Raw genomic sequence first — 20,484 nt, 5'->3', positions numbered from 1 at the left:
ATGGAGCTGGTCTGTGGTGTGGAATCTTCCACATCATTGTTGTCTTTCTAGTGATTGTCGGTTACTGGCAGTAGGGTTTTGGAGTCTCCTGGTACTGTTGCATTTTCTTTTCCTTTTAGTCATATCCATGTTTGCTTCATGTGTTTTGAGGCTATGTTGTTAGTTGTGTGTGTATTTATAGTTGTTACATTTACCTGTTATTTTGACTCCCTTATCATTATGAAATCTCCCTCTTTGTCTCTAGTAATAGTTCTTGTCTTAAAGCCTGTTTTGTCTGTTAACCATGCAGCCCTGAGGGTTCTAATTTGTGGTTTCTCTTTGTACCTCATTTTTCCACTTTTTTTTAAATTAAAAAATTATAAAATGTTTTATTTATTTTTCAGAGAGAGAGAGAGAGAGAGAGAGAGAGAGAGAGAGAGAGAGAGCGCGTGCGCAGGGGAGGGTCAGAGAGAGAGGGACATACAGAATCGGAAGACAGGCTCCAGGCTCTGAGCTAGCTGTCAGCATAGAGCCCAATGCGGGGCTCAAACCCACGAACTGTGAGATCATGACCTGTGCTGAAGTTGGACGCCTCTCATTTTCCCACTTTTAATCTCTTTGTATCTTTCAATTTAAGATCTGTGTCTTATATACAGCATTCAGTTGTATCATATCTATCTATATATTTTATCCATTCAGTCTCTGCCTTTTATTTTGAATATTTAATCCATTTACATCTAGTGTAATTACTGAAAAGGTAGGACTTGCTTTATTAGGTTTGTGGTTGTTTTCCATATATCTATGTCTTTGTTCTTCTGTTCTTCCATTACTTTCTTGTGTTTGTGTGTTTTTCCTACTTACAGTTATTTATTTATTTTGAGAGAGCATGAGTGGGGGAGGGCAGGGAGAGAGGGGGAGAGAGAGAATCCCAAGGAGGCTCTGCATTGACAGTGCAGAGCCAATGTGGGGCTCAAACTCACAAACTGTGAAATTATGACCTGAGCTGAAGTTGGATGCTTAATGGACTGAGCCACCCAGGTACTCCCCCCCCCTTTTTTTTAATGTTTATTTTTATTTTTGAGAGAGAGAGTGCGAGGAAGGGAGGGAGAGCAGAGAGAAAGAGAGGGAGACACAGAATATGAAACTAGCTCCAGGCTCTGCACTGTCAGTGTAGAGCAATACAGGGCTTGAACTTACAAATCATGAGATGGTGACCCGAGCTGAAGTTGGATTCTTAACTGACTAAGCCACCCAGGTGCCACCAAGTACCCCTCTTTTGTGTTAAATATTTTCCAGTGTACCATTTACATTTATTTTTGAGAGAGAGAAAGAAAAAGCAGGGAAGGGACAGAGAGAGAGAGGATCCAAAGCAGGCTCTGGTGACAGCAGAGAGTGCACTGAAGGGCTCGACCTCACTAACTGCCATCGTGACCTGAGCTGAAGTCGGACGTTGAACCAGTTGAGTTGCCCGTTGAACCAGTTGAGCCGCCCCGGTGCCCCTTCCTTCAGTGTTTGATTGTACTTTTGTTTCCTTGGGGAAACAAATTTAATATTTTAACTTATGACAATCTAGTTTGGATTAATATTGGTTTTGTTAAAAAGTATACAGGAAATTTGCTCCTGTATGGCTCGATTTCTTTTGTCCTTCTCGTGCTGTTATGGTCAGATTACATCTTTGTACATTGTATGCCCATCCACACAGATCAGCAGTTACAATTATTGCTTTATACTGTTGTCTTTTAAATCATATAGGAGAAAACAACAGTTACAATTAAAAGTACATTTATACTGTCTTTTATATTTACTTGAAAGAGTTTCTTAATATTTCTTATAGAGTAGGACTGCCAGTGACAAATCCTCTCTTTTGTTTATATTAAGTACTTTAATTTCTTCTTCGTTTATGAAAGTACTTTGACGTGTGTAGAATTCCTGGTTGACATTCGTTCAACTCTTTGAGTATCACCCCCACTGCCTCTGGCCTCAGGCATCAGGCTCTGGTCTGCTGGCCTCTGATGGGGATGCACTCCCTATGCCTCCAAAGCACCCCGTCTTTTGTCAGGACACATACTTTGTGGGGTTTTATTTCTTTTTAATTTTTTTAAGCAATCTCTCCATCTATCATGGGAGTTGAACTCACAACCCTGAGATCAGGAGTTGGATGTTCTACCAACTAAGCCAGCCAGGCGCCCCACATACTGTGTTTTATTTCCTGATTGCATTACATGTTATTTCTTTGTTATTGTTTTAATGGCTAGACCATAACCTCGTTGAAGGTAGGGCTTTAACTTTTATTTGTTTCCAACACCTTGAATATTACCCAGCACATTTTAGGTGATATGTAAATGTAGAACTTAATGAAAAAGAAGATGCCAAAATTGGCTTATGGATTTTTTTTTCCCTCTCTGTGGTGTCTTAGGGTTAATCTTTTGGAACTAACTGGCTTCCCAGTGTTTGTTCCTTAGTTTGTTTCTGGAACATTTAATGCATTCTCTGTGTCAGTTTTGAACTCTGAGCCACGTAAAGACGGTGCCTTGTCCCCGTGGAGATTCTTGTATTCTATTTTGAGAACCACACACACAATTACAGTTTGATAATTGTTTAAAAGAGAGAGAGAGATGTTGCAGAAGTAGCAAAGAGGAAATCACGGGTGGTTAAGGGAAGCTTCCTGTGTGTTCGCTCCTGCTGTGGACGGACACCACGCGTGTCTTGTTCAGGATTCCAGATGGAGTCTTGGAGAAAGGTGGGCTTCTGCATGTGCACACATTGGAGTGGAGAGGTGGCTGGCACCTCCCGACGAGCTGGCCATAGCACCCCTGTGGCTTTTGAACACTTAACGTGCGTGCAAAGCAAACTGAGATGTGCGTGTGAAATGTACGTTGGATAATAGAGACTTACCGAGCGGTTTTGTATTCTTTTTGTTATTAATTATTTCATGTTGGTTATATGGTGAAATGATAATATTTTGGATATATATTGGGTTAAGTAGGGTTTATTAAAATTGATGACTCCTATTTCTACTTCTTAAATTTGGCTGCTAGACCGTTTAAAATTATACTTGACGCTCATCCTATGTTTCTCTTGGTCAGTACTGCCCTAGCCTGAAGAACATTCGGAGTTTGCGTTAACTTTGGACCATCTAGGATGAGAGTCCTGTAATCTAGGGGAGAGGGTGAGAGATGACTTCTCCAGGGAAAGGGCTAAAGAGTAAGAGGACTTAGTGGAAGTCTGGAGGAGTGTCCCCATTTTGTGGGTAAGAGGAGCGAGTTAATTAGGAGGAGAGACTAGTCAACAGTTGGAAAGCAGACTTGCCAGCAGCTGCCCAGCTGTGGAGCGCGGTGGAGCGCAGGTGCTTGGGTATGAGTCGGAGCCATCAGAAATGTGTGGGGTGCGTGTTGCCGTTCTCTGGTCTTTGCATCTGCAGCCCTGCAGGCTGAGTGTGTGGTCATGAGCTCTTGGGACTCCTAAGCATAGATGTGGGTTGAAATGTTAAACGCTTCATTTTTATTTATTTAAACTTTTTATTTTATTTTATTATTTATTTTGAGACAGAGAGAGAGTGAGAGGGAGGGAGGGAGAGAATAAGTGCGGGAGGGCCAGAGAGAGGGAGAGAGAGAATCCTGACTTGGGGTTCAAACTCATGCACTGAGATCATGACCTGAGCTGAAGTCAAGATTTGGACCCTTAACGGACTGAGCCACCCAGGTGCCCTGGAACGTTAAACTCTCGGCTGCTTTTTAGTTTGCACGTTCTGTCACCCTGGCTTTACAAACATGAGGTGTTCGTGTGCTTCTTTACTTTTCTCTAAATTAAATCCCTGTGACTCAGACTTCATTCTTCTTTGCTGTTCTCAGGAACCACAAGCCACCCTGACCTTTGAGGCTGTTGGTGCCATTAACCTAGGTGTTGCCAAGTCTTCTGGTTAGTTCTCAGCCTTCATCTTACGAGACCTCTTGACAGCATTTAACATAGTAGTTCAAGAAAAGAGGAGCGCTTAGTTTTCTTCCTTGGGCTTCCAGAACCCCTCACTCTTCTGGTTTTGCCTACCTTGTCAGATCTGTTTTCTGTCTTGTTTGTAGGACTTTAGGTGCCCCAGGCCCCCGTCCAGGTCCCCCTGTTCTGTGTCCCTGCTCTGAAGGACCTCAGCCAGTGATGCGTTGACCCCAGCCTCACCTTTGCCAGCCTCCAGGGTCAGGGATGTTTTTTTAAGCGCTGGCAGGGCTGACGGGGCCCTGCAGGCCCGGGGCGGGGCGGCTCCCGCTGACCTCTGAGCGCGCTCCTGTGGCTGGCCGCCCACCTGCCCTGTGGCGGCTGGCTGCGGCCGCAGAAGGCGCCCCTCGGAGGCTGCCACAGGGCTGTGCTGGGCCCACGCCTGCCCCTCAGCCGGCTGTCCCATGGCCGCCGCCGCCTCTGCCCAGGAGCCTGAGTGTCCGCTAGCAGGGGAGGGGCTGGGGGGGGGGGAGGGAGACAGAAGATCCGAAGTGGGCTCCCTACTGACAGCAGAGAGTCTGGTGTGGGGCTTGAACCACGAACTGTGAGATCATGACCTGAGTGGAATGAAGTTGCATGCTTAACCCTAGGCCACCCAGGTGCTCTATTTCCTTTTATTAAAAAAACATTTTTTTTAAATATTAGGACACACAGCTGGGGAAAGGGGTGGGGGAGGGGGAGAGGGAGAGGGAGAGAATCTTAAGCAGGCTCCACGCTCAGCACAGAGCCTAATGTGAGGCTCAATCCCACAGCCTTGACATCATGACCTGAGCTGAAATCTAGAGGCCGTCACTCAATGACTGAGCCACCCAGGCACCTCTGGGCATTCTTCTTTAAAGAATAACTTTCTTTCCTCCGTTGTGTCCCTCACTTTTTGCTTTAGAGTGCAAATTATACCAAATTTACCCAATTGGAGGCTTTTAAGCAAGATTCTATTTTTTTAAAACTTTTATCATTTTTACTTTTAAAATTTATTTATTTAAATTCAGGTTAGTTAACGTACTGTGTAGTATTGTTTTCAGGAGTAGAATTTAGTGATTCATCACATACATCACCCAGTGCTTATCACAAGTGTCCTCCTTAATGCCCATCCCCCATTTAGCCCGTCCCCTACTTCCCTCCCTCCCGCAGCCCTCAGTGTGTTCTTTCTGTATTTGAGTCTCTTATGGTTTGCTTTCCTGTCTGTTTTTATATTATTTTCCTTCCCTTCCTCTATGTTCATCTGTTGTGTTTCTTAAATTTCATGTGAGTGAAATCATATATTTTTCTTTCTCTGAGTTATTAGCATAATACACTCGAGTCCATTCACTTTGTTGCAAATGGCAAGATTTCATTCTTTCTGATTGCTGATTAATATTCCATTGTGTATACACACCCCTTCTTTATCCATTCATCAGTCGATGGACATTTGGACTTTTTTCAGACTTTGGCTATTGTCGATAGCGCTGCTATAAACATTGGGGTGCATGTGTCCCTTCAAATCAGCATTTTTGTGTTCTTGGGATAGATATCTAGTAATGCAATTGCTATTTCTTTTTGACATTAGTGTTTGAGTGTCTTCTTGTTTTGCAGGAAAACAAAATTGTAAGAAACTGTTTTGTACAGTTCTTGGCAAATGAGTGTGAAAACCTAGATGAAGTGGTTCCTAGGAAAACATAATTTGCCAGACTTTCCTCCAGTAAAGATAGCACGCTGGTTATTTGTTGCTGCATGACAGATACCCTCGAGTTTAGCAGCTTAACACAGCAGAGATTAATGATCTCACTGTGTCTGTGGTTAGGGCCCTAGCCTGGGACCTCGGGGTTGGGGTTTCCTGAACAAGGTCACGGTCAGGATGCCAGATGGGCGGCAGCTGCCTCAGAGTTCAGTTGGGACAGGACCTTCTTCCAGGCTCTCCGTCCCTCTGGGTTACCTCATGCACCCTGCCCCCACCGCCTCACCCTGCAGTTGCTCCCTCCTTCTCTGGAGCTCCTCCTCTCCGTTACTCAGCCTGGTAACAAAGTTAGGTTGCTTATCTTCTCCACTGATTGTCAGCGCTGTATTCATGGGATTAAGCAATGCAGTTAGACAAGAGAACTATTAGAGGCAAAAGAATTAGAAAATAAATAGTAAACAGTAACACTGTTTGCAAGTGAGATGACTGGAAACCCCAAGAGGGTCAGCGCTAAAATGCAGTTGGTGAGATCATTCAGTCAAGGGACTAGATGTAAAATTGACACATAAACATCAGTAGCCTTCAAATATACAGAACAGCAACTCCCTTGACAACACCATCACAAAGGATAAAATACTCGGACGTGAGCTTGATAATGTACAACATTTCTATAAGGAAAACTGTAAAACACTCCCAAAACAGAAGCCCCGAACCGAGGAAGACACTTCTTGTTCTTGGACATCATAAAGCTGTTAGGTCTCCCAAGTCAATATAAAAATCTACTTTTTTCCTTGTAAAAATAACAAGGAATCATTCTTTTTTCTACTCTTTCTCACATCTGTCATTATGCTATCAGAAAGTCCCATTGGTTGTTCCCACAGGACAACAAGCTCAGTTCTGCCACCACTGTCCTTGTAAAGGTGTCACTACCTAGATCCAAGTCACCACTGTGCCTTTCTTGGATTATAGCAGTCACCCCTTCATTGGTCTTCCTAGTTTTTCTGCCTCCATGCTGTACCCACCCTATCTATTCTTTGCCCCAAAGCTAGACTGATCCTTTGAACATTAGATTGTGGTGGAGCTGTTCAGTATCTTGACTATAGTGGTAGATAGGTGAACCTGAACAGTGACAAAATTGTGTAGGATGTAATGCAGTGGCTTCCATGTGAATACAAGTAAAGGTGAGGAAATCTGAGTAACATTGGTGGGTTATGTCAGTGCCAGCTCCCTGTCCTGGTTGTGATATTATGCTGTAGGTTTAGAAAGTGTTACAATGGGGCAGAGTGAACATGAGTGGGTTGAATAGTATCCTCCCAAATTCATGTTCATCTGGAACCCCAGAATGTGACCTTATTTGGATACAGGGTCATTGCCAGTATAATTTATTAAGGATCTCAGGATGAAATCATCCTGGATTTAGAGCGAACCCTATGTCCAATCACTGATGTTCTCTTAAGAGGAGGACAGACACAGGTACAAAAGAAGCTTGCTGTGCGCGCAGGCAAAGTTTGGAGCAGCACATCTGTGAGCCAAGGAAACCACGGATTGCCATAGCCACCAGAAGGTAGAAGGAGCAAGGATGAGCAAGGATGGATTCTTTCCTGGAGGCTTCAGAGGGAGCATGGCCCTGCCATCATCTTGATGTTGGACTTATGACCTCCAGAACTGTGAAAAGATAAAAGCAAGTTTATTTTATCTTAAGCCACCCAGTTTGTAGTACTTTGTTACAGCAACTCTGGGAAACTCATACACTGGGCAAAGTGTACAAGGTGACCTGTCCTTTCTCATGCTTCATGTGACTCTCCAGTTATCTCAGTTGGAGATAACCATTTGAGGCGCTGCCAGAATGTTTGCCACAGTGACTGCTGATATATCCCCATCAGCAGCCTGGGAGGGTTCTGATTTTCTACAGCAGCATCAACACCTGCTATGGTCCGTCTTTTTTTATAGGTTTATTTATTTATTTATTTTGGAAGAGAAAGAGACAGAGCAGGGGAGGGGCAGAGGCAGAATCCCAAGCAGGCTCTGCATGTTCATGTAGAGCCCGATGTAGCCCTCGATCCCACAAACCCTGAGATCATGACCTGAGCCAAAATCAAGAGTTGAACAGTCAGCTGACTGAGTCACCCAGGCTCCCCCTTTGATCCATTTTAAATTAATTTTTGTTTGTAAATTAATTTTGTATGACTCATTTTAAATTGATTTTGTAGGCAGAGGTTCAAATTCATTGTTTTGCATGTGGGTATCCAGCTGTTCCAGCACCATTTGTAGAAAAGACTGTTTTTTCACCATGGAATGTTCTTGGTGTCATTGTTGAAAATCCATTAACCATTGACTTATGGGTTCATTCCTGGACTCTTAATTATGTTATGGTGATCACACGTCTGTCTTTATGCTAATACCACACTCCGATTTACTGTAGCTTTGTAGTAAGTTTTGTAATGAGGATGTGTGAGTTCTCCAACTTTGTTCTGTTTCTTTTTCTTTTTTTAATGTTTATTTATTTTTGGGAGAGATAGAGACAGAGTATGAATGGGGGAGGGGAGGGAAGAGAGGGAGACACAGAAACTGAAGCAGGCTCCAGGCTCAGAGCTGTCTGCACAGAGCTCCACACTGGGCTCGAACTCACCAACTGTGAGATCATGACCTGAGCTGAAGTTGGAAGCTTTAACTGACTGAGCCACCCAGGTGCCCCCAACTTTGTTCTTTCCCAAGATTATTTTGGCTGTTCTGGGACTCTTAAGGTTCCATTTGAGTTTCATGGTTGCCTGTCACTTTCTACAAAGAAGTCATCTGAGACTCTGATAGGGATTGTGCTGAGTTTTCTTTTAAATATAGTGATTCCTGTTTAGTATACAACATATATAAAGAACTTATAAAAAACTCAACACCCGAAAAAAGCAAATAATCCAATTAAAAGTGGGCAGAAGACATGAATAGACATTTTCCCAAAGAAGACCTACAGATGGTCAGCAGACCCTGTAAAGATGCTCAGAGTCCCTGGCTGGCTCAGTTTGTACAGCATGCACCTCTTGGTCTCAGGGTTGTGAGTTTGAGTTCCACACTGGGTGTAAAGATTACTTAAACTTAAAAAAGATGCTTGACATCAATCACTCATCATCTGGGAAATACAAATCAAAACTACCCTGAGACACCTGTCAGAATGGCTAAACTCAGCAACACCAGAAACCCCAGGTGCTGGCGAGGCTGTGGAGAAAGGGGAGCCCTCCTGTGTTGCTGGTAGGAACACAAACTGGTGCAGCCACTCTGGGGACAGTATGGAGGTTCCTCAGAAAGTTAAAAATAGAACTACCCTATGATCTAGCAAATATCTGCTAGATATTTACCCAAAGAATACAAAAATACTAAGTTGAAGGGAGACATTTGCCCCGATGTTTATAACATTATCTGCAATAGCCAAACTTCGGAAACAGCGCACTGTCCATTGACTGGTAAATGGACAAAGAAAATAGGGTGTATATGTATACAGTGAAATGTTACTCATCCATAAAAAAGAATGAAATCTTGTCATCTGCAGTGACATGGATGGAGCTAGAGTGTATTATGCTAAATGAAATAAGAGAAGGTCAAACACCATATGATTGTACTCATGTGGAATTTAAAAAACAAAACAGATGAGCAAGGGGGCAAAAAAAAAAGAAACAAACCAAGAAACAGGCTGTTAACTCTAGAGTACAAAGTGATGGTTATCAGAGGAGGTGTGGGAGGGGGATGGGTTAAATAGGCGAAGAGGATTAGAGAGTGCACGTGTGCTGAGCACTGGGTGATACGCAAGTGTTCAATCACTCTGTTGCACACCAGAGTCCAACATTATACTGTATGTTAACTGACTGGAATTAAAATAAAAACTAAAAAATATATCTATAGTGGTCCCTGAGTGGGGTCATCCATATACCTAATGCCAGGAAACATGAGCAAATATTTGTCGACATCCAAATTGAGTCGCAGACTAACATATTATAGGGTCCTGATGGCAGGGGCCAGATTGAAGAGTGTGGACAGGGAGGCAGCACAGACCTGAAGACTTGTGTGAAGGCTGGGCCTACCCATGGCCAAAAACACGTGTTACTGGATGGACAGACACGGGGAGATGTCTTTGTATTTGGAAGGTGTAGGCAGTGTGCACGTGAGGCAGTCTGCAGGGTGGTCAGAGTCCAGGCTGGGTGGTGGCGTGTGTCTGAGCTGGATGGTGATGATGGTACGAGGTGTGAATGGGGTTTGGGGACAGAGGCAGGTGTCAAGAATCCTTGGCGTGAGGGGATGCAGCAGGGAGGAACCCACAGTTGATTGTTTTAGAACACCCAGCTTAGCCGGTGGTGACTGGCCCCAAAGACCAAAAGCTGTTTGACCCACAGGCCCAGGCACCTTATCTTTGGGACTTTAGCTGAAGGAGAGGATAGTGCTCTGCATATATTAGGTGCTCACTGAATACCACTGGACAATGAATGAATTCATAGTAATGATCACTTATGAAGAGATTAACTGTTTTCCAATGTAAGGAGGAATTTAAAAATCATGGATGATCAGTGATAGAAAAATGCTTAAATACTTATGATATGTCAACCTGATGACATATCATACTACTATTAGTGGGATAATTGTGAAGACTATGGAGGTATATGATGGAATGTTTAAGGGAAAATTATTGGTGTGGCTTACGATCATGTAAAATGTGTACATCTGAGGGAGAAGCTGGAAGGAAAAGAAAACTTTGAGTTAAGGTAGTGATATTTGTTTCAAAATTCCCTTTGACTGTTACCTTCCTGATAAAGACTACTGGTGTGATTGCCTTGGAACCGGGCCGGGCCCAGGGTACGGGCTGGAACTACCCCCAGCAGGGTGGAGAGGGCAGAGGGTTGTGGACGGGTCCCTTATGTTTTGTTCTCCTCCCTGTTTTTATATTATTTTTGCTTCCTTTCCTTCATGTTCATCTGTTTTGTATCTGCAATTCCACATAGGAGTGAAGTCATATGATAACTTATCTTTCTCTGACTGACTCATTTAGCTTAGCCTAATATCCTCTAGTTCAATCCACATAGCTGCAAATGGCAAGCTTTCGTTCTTTTTGTTCGCTGAGTAATACTGCATTGGGCGTGTTTGTGTGTGTGTGTGTACATACACACCACATCTTCTTTATCCATTCATCCATTGATAGACATTTGGGCTCTTTCCATACTTTGGCTTTTGTCGATAGCGCTGCTATAAACATTGGGGTGCATGTGCCCCTTTGAACAGCACACCTGTATCCCTTGGATAAATACCTAGTAGTGCAGTTGCGGGGTCGTAGGGGAGTTCTTTTTTTAATTTTTTGAGGAACCTCCATACTGCTTTCCAGAGTGGCTGTCCCAGTTTGCATTCCCACCAGCAGGACAAAAGAGATCCCCTTTCTCTGCATCCTCGCCAGCATCTGTTCTTGTCTGAGTCGTTACTGTTAGCCATCCTGACAGGTGTTAGGTGATATCTCAGTGTGGTTTTAATTTGTACTTCCCAGATGATGAGCGATGTTGAGCATTTTTTCATGTGTTTGTTCACCATCTGGATGTCTTTGGAGAAGTGTCCATTCATGTCTTTTGCCCATTTTTTCACTGGATTATTTGTTTTTTGGGTGTTGAGTTTAATAGGTTCTTTATAGATTTTGGATACTAACCCTTTATTTGATATGTCATTTGCAAATATCTTCTCCCAACTCTGTGGGTTGCCTTTTTAGTTTTGGTGATTGTTTCCTTCCCTGTGCAGAAGCTTTTAATCTTGATGAGGTCCCAGTAGTTCATTTTTGCTTTTGTTTCCCTTGCCTCTGGAGACGAGTTGAGTAAGAAGTTGCTGCGGCCGAGGTCAGAGGTGTTTGCCTGCTTTCTCCTTAAGGATTTTGATGGCTTCCGGTTTTATGTTAAGGTCTTGTATCCATTTTGAGTTTATTTTTGTGTAAGGTGTAAGAATGGGTCCAGGTTCGTTTTTCTGTATCTCGCTGTCCAGTTTTCCCAACACCATTTGCTGAAGAGACTTGTCTTTATTCCATTGGCTATTCTTTACTGCTTTGTCCAAGATGAGTTGGCCGTATGTTTGTGGGCCCGCTTCTGGGTTCTCTGTTCTCTTCCATTGATCTGAGTGTTCTTGTGCCAGTACCACCCTGTCTTGATGATGACAGCTTTGAATATGTCTTGAAGTCCAGAATTGTGACGCCTCCTGCTTTGGGGTTTTTTTTTTTTTTTTTTTTTTTTCCCCTTTTCAAGATTGCGTTGGCCATTCAGGGTCTTTTCTGGTTCCATACAAATTTTAGGATTGTTTGTTCTAGCTCTGTGAAAAATGCTTTTGTTATTTTGATAGGGATTGCACTGCATATGTAGATTGCTTTGAGTAGTAACGACATTTTAACAATATTTGTTTTTCCAATCCAGGAGCAGGGAATATTTTTCCTTTTTATTTGGTGTCTTCTTCAGTTTCTTTCATAAGCTTTCTAAAGTTTTCAGTCAGTGTATAGACTTTTCACCTCTTTGGTTATGTTTATTCCTAAGTATTTTATGGTTTTTGGTGCAATTTTTGTTATGTTTTTTAAGGGGTTTGATGTCCTCCCCCGTCTATCCCCTTCACTTAAGAATGTGCACTTGAGGGCAGCACATCCTGAGTCTCCCTGTGCACTGTGGCTTCAGTGCCTGCCCTTCTAGACTATTCTGCACCTTTATGCCCCAGTGTAGGTGCCCATTGTGAATGTTACATGCAGTACACACATTTTAAGTAGCTTTCTTCCATAGCGCTTTCTGTTTTCCACAGATTGTTACAATTTACTTTTCTACCATAAGGTTCTGCCCAATACAAGATAGAAGCCACTCCTAACTGTGCTTTACAGTACTTACAAATTGTAACATCGCATTATTTTCTTTAAAAATGAGGCATAAGAAATTTTTATTTATTTTTATTTTTTAATGTTTATTTTTGAGAAAAAAAGAGAGCGCAAGTGGATGAGAGGCGGAGAGAGGGGTCAGAGGGTCCTAACCAGGCTCTGTGCTGATAGCAGACAGGCCGATGTGGGGCTGAAACTCAAAAACCGTGAGGTCATGACCTGAGCCAAAGCCAGACACTTAACCGACTAATCCACCCAGGGGCCCCCATAGTTTAGTTTTTGATGTTCAATTCTTTATTTCTTCTGGAGTTGGCTTTTTCTTGTACTTAAAAAAAATTTTTTTTAAATAAATGTCTGTTGGGATTCCATCTCCTCTCTTTTCATGTCCTGCATCATTTCTTCCTAGCTTCAGGTGTTGAACAGCTCTTCCTTTCTCCATGAATCTGATGCCCCACGTCCCAGAATTCACACGTGCATGAATTTCTTTCTGGACTTATGCCTCTGGCCAGCTTGCCAGCAGCAGTACGCTGTTCAGTTACCTTGTTTCATCTTAAATCCTGGAACTTAGTAGGTCAAGTCATCCTCCATGCTTCTCTACTTCAAAAGCATTCTAGGTAATTTTGACCCTTTATTCTTGAAAAAAAATTTTTTTTAATGTTTATTTATTTTGAGAGGGAGAGAGTGGGTGAGCAGGGGAGGGGCAGAGAGAGAGGGAAACACAGAATCTGAAGCAGACTCCAGGCTCTGCACTGTCCACACAGAGCCCAACGTGAGGCTCGACCTCACAGACTGTGAGGTCATGACCTGAGCTGAAGTCAGGCACTTAACAGACTGAGCCACCCAGGTGCCCTGACCCTTTATTCTTTAAAATAGACTTTAGAATCCTCAAATTTCATGAAAAATGCTATTGGGATATTAATTGGAATTGCATTGAATCTGTTGATCAATTTGATGAGAACGGACATTTTCCCAACATTATGCCTTCCTGTTCGTGAATACAGTACCTGTCTCGTTTTTCATTTAGGGTAAAAAAATTTTTAATGTTTATTTATTAATTTATTTATTTTAATGTCTTGTTTATTTTTGATACAGGAGAGACAGAGCATGAGAGGGGGAGGGGCAGAGAGAGGAGGAGACACAGAACCGGAAACAGGCTCCAGGCTCTGAGCTAGCTGTCAGCACAGAGCCCGACGCAGGGCTCGAACCCACGAACATGAGATCTGACCTGAGCCGAAGTCGGAGTTTTAACCGACTGAGCCACCCAGGCGCCCCTGTTTATTTAGTTTTCTAATAAAAAGTTTCAGTGAAATTTATTTTTCCTGTAGAGATTCTGCCCATCTTTTGCCCATGTTTATTCCTAGCTGACTGATGATTCTCCGATGCCATCATTAAGTGATATTCTCTCTGTAATTACCATGTCTAAAATTGTTCACTGGTGTGCATAGCAGGGCAGCTTTAACCTTACCTACAGTCACATTTCTAAGCTCTGCTGTCGGTCCTAGTAATTTATAGGTCATGTGATCTGCAAGTAATAACAGTTTTATTTCTTCTTTTCTGATCCTCATACTGCAGATTTCTTGTCTAATTGCACCAGTTAGTTTTGAATGGAAGCAGTGTTGGTGGATGCCCTTGTTCTTGGTTTTGTTTATGTCTTCATTTTTGAAAGCCTATTTACTTATTTAGAGGGTGTGCCTGTACACAGGCAGGGGACGAGCAGACAGAGCGATCCTGAGCGGGCTCTGCACTGTCAGCGTGCAGCCTGATGTGGGGCTTGAATTCAGAAACCGTAGATTATGACCTGACCTGAAACCAAGAGTCAGATGCTTAACCCAGGCTCCTCTTGTTTATTTTTATTATTATTCCTTTTTTAAAAAAATTTTTTAAGTTCGTTCATGTACTGAGAAAGGGAGAGAGCATGAGAGCAGGAGGGGCAGAGATTGAGAGGGAGAGAGAGAATCCCAAGCAGGCCCCACGCTGCTAGCACAGAGCCTGATGTGGGGCTTGGGGGCTCATGAACTGCGAGACCATGAACTGCAAGAATCAGACTGAGCCACCCAGGCGCCCTTTATGTTGATTATTTTATGAGCTTTCCCAGTTCCGGTTTCCAGGTGATTTCAGACTTACAAATGTTGCAGAAATAATACACAGAAGTTCCATATGCCCTTCACTCATTCCCCAAGTGTTACCATTTGAGCACATTTGCTCACTCAGTCTCTATATCTATTCCCCTGTCTAGTTTTTATTTGCTTTCCAGGGTCATTCTTGATTTTGTAGGAAATGCATTCACAGTGTCTTTTGGGTTCCTTGACCCAGTTCCACTGTGGGGAGGAATAGTCCCACACACAGTACCAAGCACTTCTCTGATACCGGTAGAGTGTTCAGTGTCCATGAATTCAACTCAATTCTGACATTACTTGGAAAAAGCATCTGGTTCCACAGGTTAAATGTTGAGTCCTACAAGACTGCTTCTCGTCCCATTTAAGATGCCAGTCTCAAATCCAGGTGGTCGCCTCTGTTACTGACCAGCTGGCTACAGATTGGAGGTTCCAGTGACCTTAGGTTTGATTAATTTGCTAGAATGGCTCATAGAACTCAGACACATCTCACTAGATTCCTGGTTTATTATAAAAAGATAAAAGTCAGGAACAGCCAAATGAAAGAGATGCCCAGGGCAAGGTGGGTGGAAGGGTGGGTAGCTTCCTTGCCCTCACCAGGTATGCTGCTTTTCCTGAAAATCTCCATGTGTTCACCAGCCTGGAGGCTCAGAACCCTGCCCTTGAGGGTTTTTATGGAGGCTTCCTTACATAGCCATTGATTAAACTCATTGGCTGGCCATCGATTCAGTATCCAGCCCCTCATTAACATAACAAAAGACACCTGCATCACTCTCTATGCTTAGGAAATTCCAGAAGTTTCCGGGACTGTGAGCCAGAAATGAGGAAGAAGATCAAATATATATTTCCTGTAATACATTACAATATCACAGCATGATGTTTACTTTATTAGTTTTTTAGTACTTTATCAGAATAAAGAAAATTCTATTCCTAATTTACTGAGTTTTTAAAATCATACACGGGTATTGAATTTTCCCAAATACTTTTTCACCATTAAAAAAATCTGTTAAACTGGTAAATTACATTTGTGAATTTTATGAAGTTAAATAACACTTGTAAACCTGGGATACATCCAGTAATGCCTGATAGTGTTTTCTGTGCTTTTGGGTTTAAGTTGCTGATGTATTGCTTAGAAGTTTTCATTTATATTTATAATAGAAATTACCATTTTATTGTCTCTTTCCTTCTCCTTTTGGATTCATTTTCTTGTTCATTTATACCTTCTTTAGACGGATTTCTTGTTAATCCATTGAAAAAGGTATTGGGGACCTTTTTCATGAAGCTGCAGCCTACAGGTTCTGTTTTGATAGTTGCTTTGGGTGTGCAGAGGTAGGGGTGATGGCCTGGGGAGACCTTGTGGCTGGTTGATCAGAGAGTCTCCCTAGTTTTGCTGTGGCTGGTGGGGTGATGGGTGCTTATTTCATGGTAACAGAACTGAGCAGGTGGGAAAGCAGGGCCCAGCAGGGCCGCACTGTAGGGCTGGGCGCATCCAAACTCTGAGCAAACTTGTGGCCCAAAGAAAAGAGAAATGAATAGTAAGAAAAGGTGCACGTTGCAGGGTAACTTTCTGCCTCCCTTTCTGCTCTTAATCTTGGTTAAAAAGGTCACATGCTATTAATTTCTTATAATCCCTTCCCAAAAGACGTCTGTGCGCATGCCAGAGTCTCTGTTCTCACAGGGATCTCATAGACACGCTCTTCTGTCCTTTTCCTTGTGTTTGTCTCCATGGTTTCCCCCCAGTAGCTCCTCAACTTTTTCTTACATTTTTCAGGAGCATTTAAGTATTTCCTTGTGAGCCTGTAACAATTTCTGTATCTAGTTGGTGGATATTTATTTATTTTAATATTATTTTTAAAGTTTATTTATTTATTTTGAGAGAGAGAGAGAGCAAGAGTGAGTAGGGGAGGGGCAGAGAGAACGGGAGAGAGAGAAATCCCAAGCAGGCTCTGTGCTGACAGTGCAGAGGGTGATGTGGGGCTTGAACCCACGAACCGTGAGATCATGACCTGAACCGAAACCAAGAGTGGGATGCTTAACCAGCTGAGCCACCCAGGCACCCCTGGTTGGTGGATATTTAGATGGTCCAATCTAGAAAGAAGGCTGAGTGAATGTCCTACTTAGGTCTGATTTGGAGTCCTTTTGCAAGGGTATCTTAAGGTAAACTAAAAAATACGGTTGCTTTGCCAAGGGCTTTGAATGGGTTAAAATTTTATAAATGTTTCCAAGCTGCCCCCAAAACAGTTTCATTAATTTTATTTTATTTTATTTTTTTCACATATGCAAAAGCAAAGGGCTTTATTATTATTATGGGCTTATAAGTTTGAGCTCACTTCAACACAGTGGATCCATGTGGAGAGCCCCGAAATGGCGCGGTAGGGCTTTTATGAGTTTTTGGGAGGGGGGAGTTACAGGAAATTGTGACACAGGTAAAGGGGTCCAATCATTACCATACGATACCATTGACAGCAGGTTTAACCATTCATTGATACTTTTGGTGGGAGCCAATCACAACATTTCGAGTATTGGCCAATCACAGGGTGGGCCCAGGACCCTCATGTAGGGCGCAACTAGTCTTAAGCAATAGGTGATTATATTATAGCCTCCATCTTTAGGCCCGCCCTTAGAAATGTTAAAGATGTTAGCTGGTCTTTCCTGATTGGGTGTTATAAGGATGGTCCCTCCTTCCTTGGGCAATGTGTGCCCTTCTATTGTCTGATGATTCTGAGAAGCCCTAGGTCTCCAAGGTCAGAGGGGAAACTTGAATCAGACCTGAGTCCTTACATTCCCCGCTCTGCCTGCTCTGTCTTATAACTGACCCAATCCTGGGGCAGCTTTGTTACCATTGTTCTGGTTTAAGGCTACATGCTCTTAAGACCATTAACTGAATACCATTTACATGCTGTTTGACAAATGCTATGATCTTATTAATGATACAAGAGCCAAATGTTAAAGGGCAGAAAGAAGGAGAACTACCCAATTTCCGCCAGTCTCCATGGTTAATTTGGTAAGGGTCTCTTTTAGGGTTTCTAATATCTGGCGCTGCCTGGTTTATAAAAGGAAGAACGACAGCCAATTTGTTATCTCATTTGTCAGGATCTTGGGTGTATAAGTGCAGTACACCTCCATGGTTTTCTACATTACTAACCTTAGCCAAATTGGTGGGCCGTCTAGCGGCCACTTGAGGACCCCCCCCCCCCATTAGAGTCTGGCGGTAGAGGCGTAGGCTCCCCTTACGTTTTGCCATGTTGAACTCCCATGCCCAGATCAGAGGCAATTAATACCAACAGAACATCCTATCAGGAACTTTTGCTGTTTCCCCAGCTTTCTGGGGCAACATTTGCCAGTCTGATGGCAAAGATATAGGACAGTTGATTTTATTGGACCGGTGATTCCTCAGGCTTCTGCCGTGCTAGACCAGCCAGCTTCTGGGGTGTGGCTGGAGCAGGGCTGGAGATCCCTGGAGTTCGTCTTTTTGAGGATCAGTTTAAGCTGATGGACTGGATCTGGATCACCTCACCAGGTTGAGGGTTCTTCAGAGCTGGCCTACTTAACTCCAGAGTGATTCCTGAAACTTTAATAGGGACTGAACTTTTTGTTTAGTTGCATATCTGTGAAGTCCCCCTTAAAGTCTTTTGAAAAGGTGTGACCGCCATTTTAAATATCATCCTCAGAGACTAACAAGCCTGAGATCCAGCAACAAATATTCAAAGACACTCAGAACTAGAGTTACATTTACAGTAGTGCATTGCTGAAACATAGGTTTTCTCTCTAAAAAAAACCTCCATTATCAGAGATAGCCAAATCGAGACTAATGCATTGGTGGAACAAGTCCAGTCTTAACAACCCTGGCCTAAGTATTTACATAGGCTCAGCAAGAATAAAGATTGTTCATGAGGACTTTATAAGGCTTGCTTTGCTGGGTCCTTTTATAAGGAATCTCCAGGTTGAACTTTTAGTAGCCTCTCTGGGCCAGAAGCCAAGCCAAAGCAGCACTTTCCATTAGACAGGCCTGCAATACCTGTTAAATTGGGCAAACTCCTCTTCCCGAGGCTCCCAGCATATGCTCAAGTTCCTGCCCCCGCCAGGAAGCGACCTTCTTTACTCACCTGGGGAGGCTGCTGGGAACTCTGTGAGCAAGGTGTCCAGCCAACATTTCCACGAGGCTTTATGGCTCCGTGTTCCGTGAAGTCAACCTTAGTTCCTTAAAGCTGTCAGGTCATGTCTGAGCCTATGCATGGCTCTCAGATAGGACATTCCAGTCAAAGCCTTGGTCAAACAACCAGTATTTCCAGTGGTGTCCTCCTATAAGACGAACAGATTCTTATTGAACTTATGCAAACAATTGTAATTGCCATGAAAGAATACTCGCTGAGTTTTTGAATTGCAGACGGTTTAAGTAGAGAGAAAAGATTAAATGCTCTAGACAAACACTTTATGACATTTCTGAACACCATAGATTTCTTAAGAGAAAGTTTCTTAATCTGGATAAGCAGACATTAAAGGACCAGCAATGTTTTTAACAAGAGTTACAAAACTATAATCTCCCATGTTTCTAATTTTTGTTCAGCTTCAATGCAGCTTGTAGCTCTGGAAGTTTCTACCCATTTTAGTATTAATCTTAAAGGATGTCAGTACTGCATTTGTCCCAAAACTTCGTATTACAACTTCCCTCAAAGAAGAAACACGTTCTGTGACAAGATCTAAAGATCTGAGGAGAGTTCTTTTTTCTGCCTTTACTTGTGTTCCCTCTGCACGGCCCCTGCTGTTGTACGCTCTTTCTGCGATCTCTGCCAGATCTCGGAGACTCTCTTCTCCGAGGCGCTCGACTTTGTGGAGCTTTCTCTAAATGTCGGGCGCAGCCTGGTTAATGAAAGCCATCGCCATGGTTGACTTATGATCTGCGTGCTCTGGACCGAAAGGGGTGAACTGCCCAAAGGCTTCCATCACCCGCTCTAGAAAAGCGGCGGGACTTTCATCTGCCTCCTGCCTTATGTCATACACCCTGGTCAGACTGGTGGGCCTCCTAGCGGCCGCTTTGACACCTGCCAGTAGGGCCTGGCGATAGACCTTGAGGTGCTCCTCACCTTCTCCTGGGTTATAATCCCAATTGGGGTGGAAATCCGGCATCGATGTCAGCGGGGTTCATGGTGGGGACCCCTGTCGGGCCAGGAACGAGCTTTCGTGCTTCCACCAGGATCCATTCTCGCTCCTCAGTTGTAAACAGAACCTGCAGCAATTGCTGACAGTCATCCCAAGTGGGTTGGTGAGTAAAGAGTACAGTTTCTAACAACCCAGTGAGGCCTTTGGGGTTCTCTGAGAAGGGGGAGGTTTGAGACCTCCAATTGTAAAGGTCAGAAGAGGCAAAAGGCCAATAATGATGAGGCTGGTTTCCTGCCTCGTCTATAGGTTCCGTGGCTCGCCAGGGGAGCATCGTGGAGTCTGCTTCTGGGGTGGTGCCCCTTCGGCCACGGGTCCCCTAGGCTGGGCCCCTTTAAACAGAAGGGGATGGAGCAGAGGAGGCTGGCTGTGGTGGCAATGGCACATTAGGAGCAGGGTCAGAAGGAACTGGGGGGGGTCGGTAAGGTGGAGGGGGAAAGAGGAGATCCTCATCCGCTCCTTCCTGCAAAACCGAGTAGAGGGGGGTGCTGAGGGCGAGGTCATGGTTCGTCTCGGCTTTTCTTCTTCTGGGGTTCGAGCCACCAGAACCTGAGAAGATACTGGAGGGAGAAAGGGTTTAACCCAAACGGGTGGGTTAGTGACCAGGTCCTTCCAGACAACAATGTATGGGATCTGACCCGGATGGCCCCCCATACGTTGGAAAACTCTTTCTTCTATTGCTTCTACGATCGGAAGGTGGAAAGTACCCTCAGGGGGCCATCCTGACTTGAAAG

General features: G+C 43.6%; 1 protein-coding gene across 8 annotated transcripts in view; it reads left to right on the top strand.

Annotated features, from left to right (window-relative positions):
* EHMT1 (euchromatic histone lysine methyltransferase 1) overlaps positions 1-20,484 on the top strand; it is a 138,622-nt gene that overhangs the window by 11,552 nt on the left and 106,586 nt on the right. For 7 of the 8 annotated variants that reach the window (XM_029920818.1, XM_029920822.1, XM_029920820.1 and 4 more), the window contains exon 2: positions 12,886-13,093. The exons of the other annotated variant lie outside the window; for it this stretch is intronic. The gene's annotated coding sequence lies outside the window, so the exon portion shown is untranslated. The remainder of the gene's footprint in view (positions 1-12,885; positions 13,094-20,484) is intronic. 8 annotated transcript variants of the gene reach the window in all.

Source organism: Suricata suricatta, chromosome 13 (genome assembly GCF_006229205.1).
Source record: "Suricata suricatta isolate VVHF042 chromosome 13, meerkat_22Aug2017_6uvM2_HiC, whole genome shotgun sequence".
Lineage (NCBI taxonomy): Eukaryota > Metazoa > Chordata > Mammalia > Carnivora > Herpestidae > Suricata > Suricata suricatta.
The sequence above is the reverse complement of the archived record's forward strand: the minus strand, read 5'-3'. Positions and strand labels throughout refer to the sequence as shown.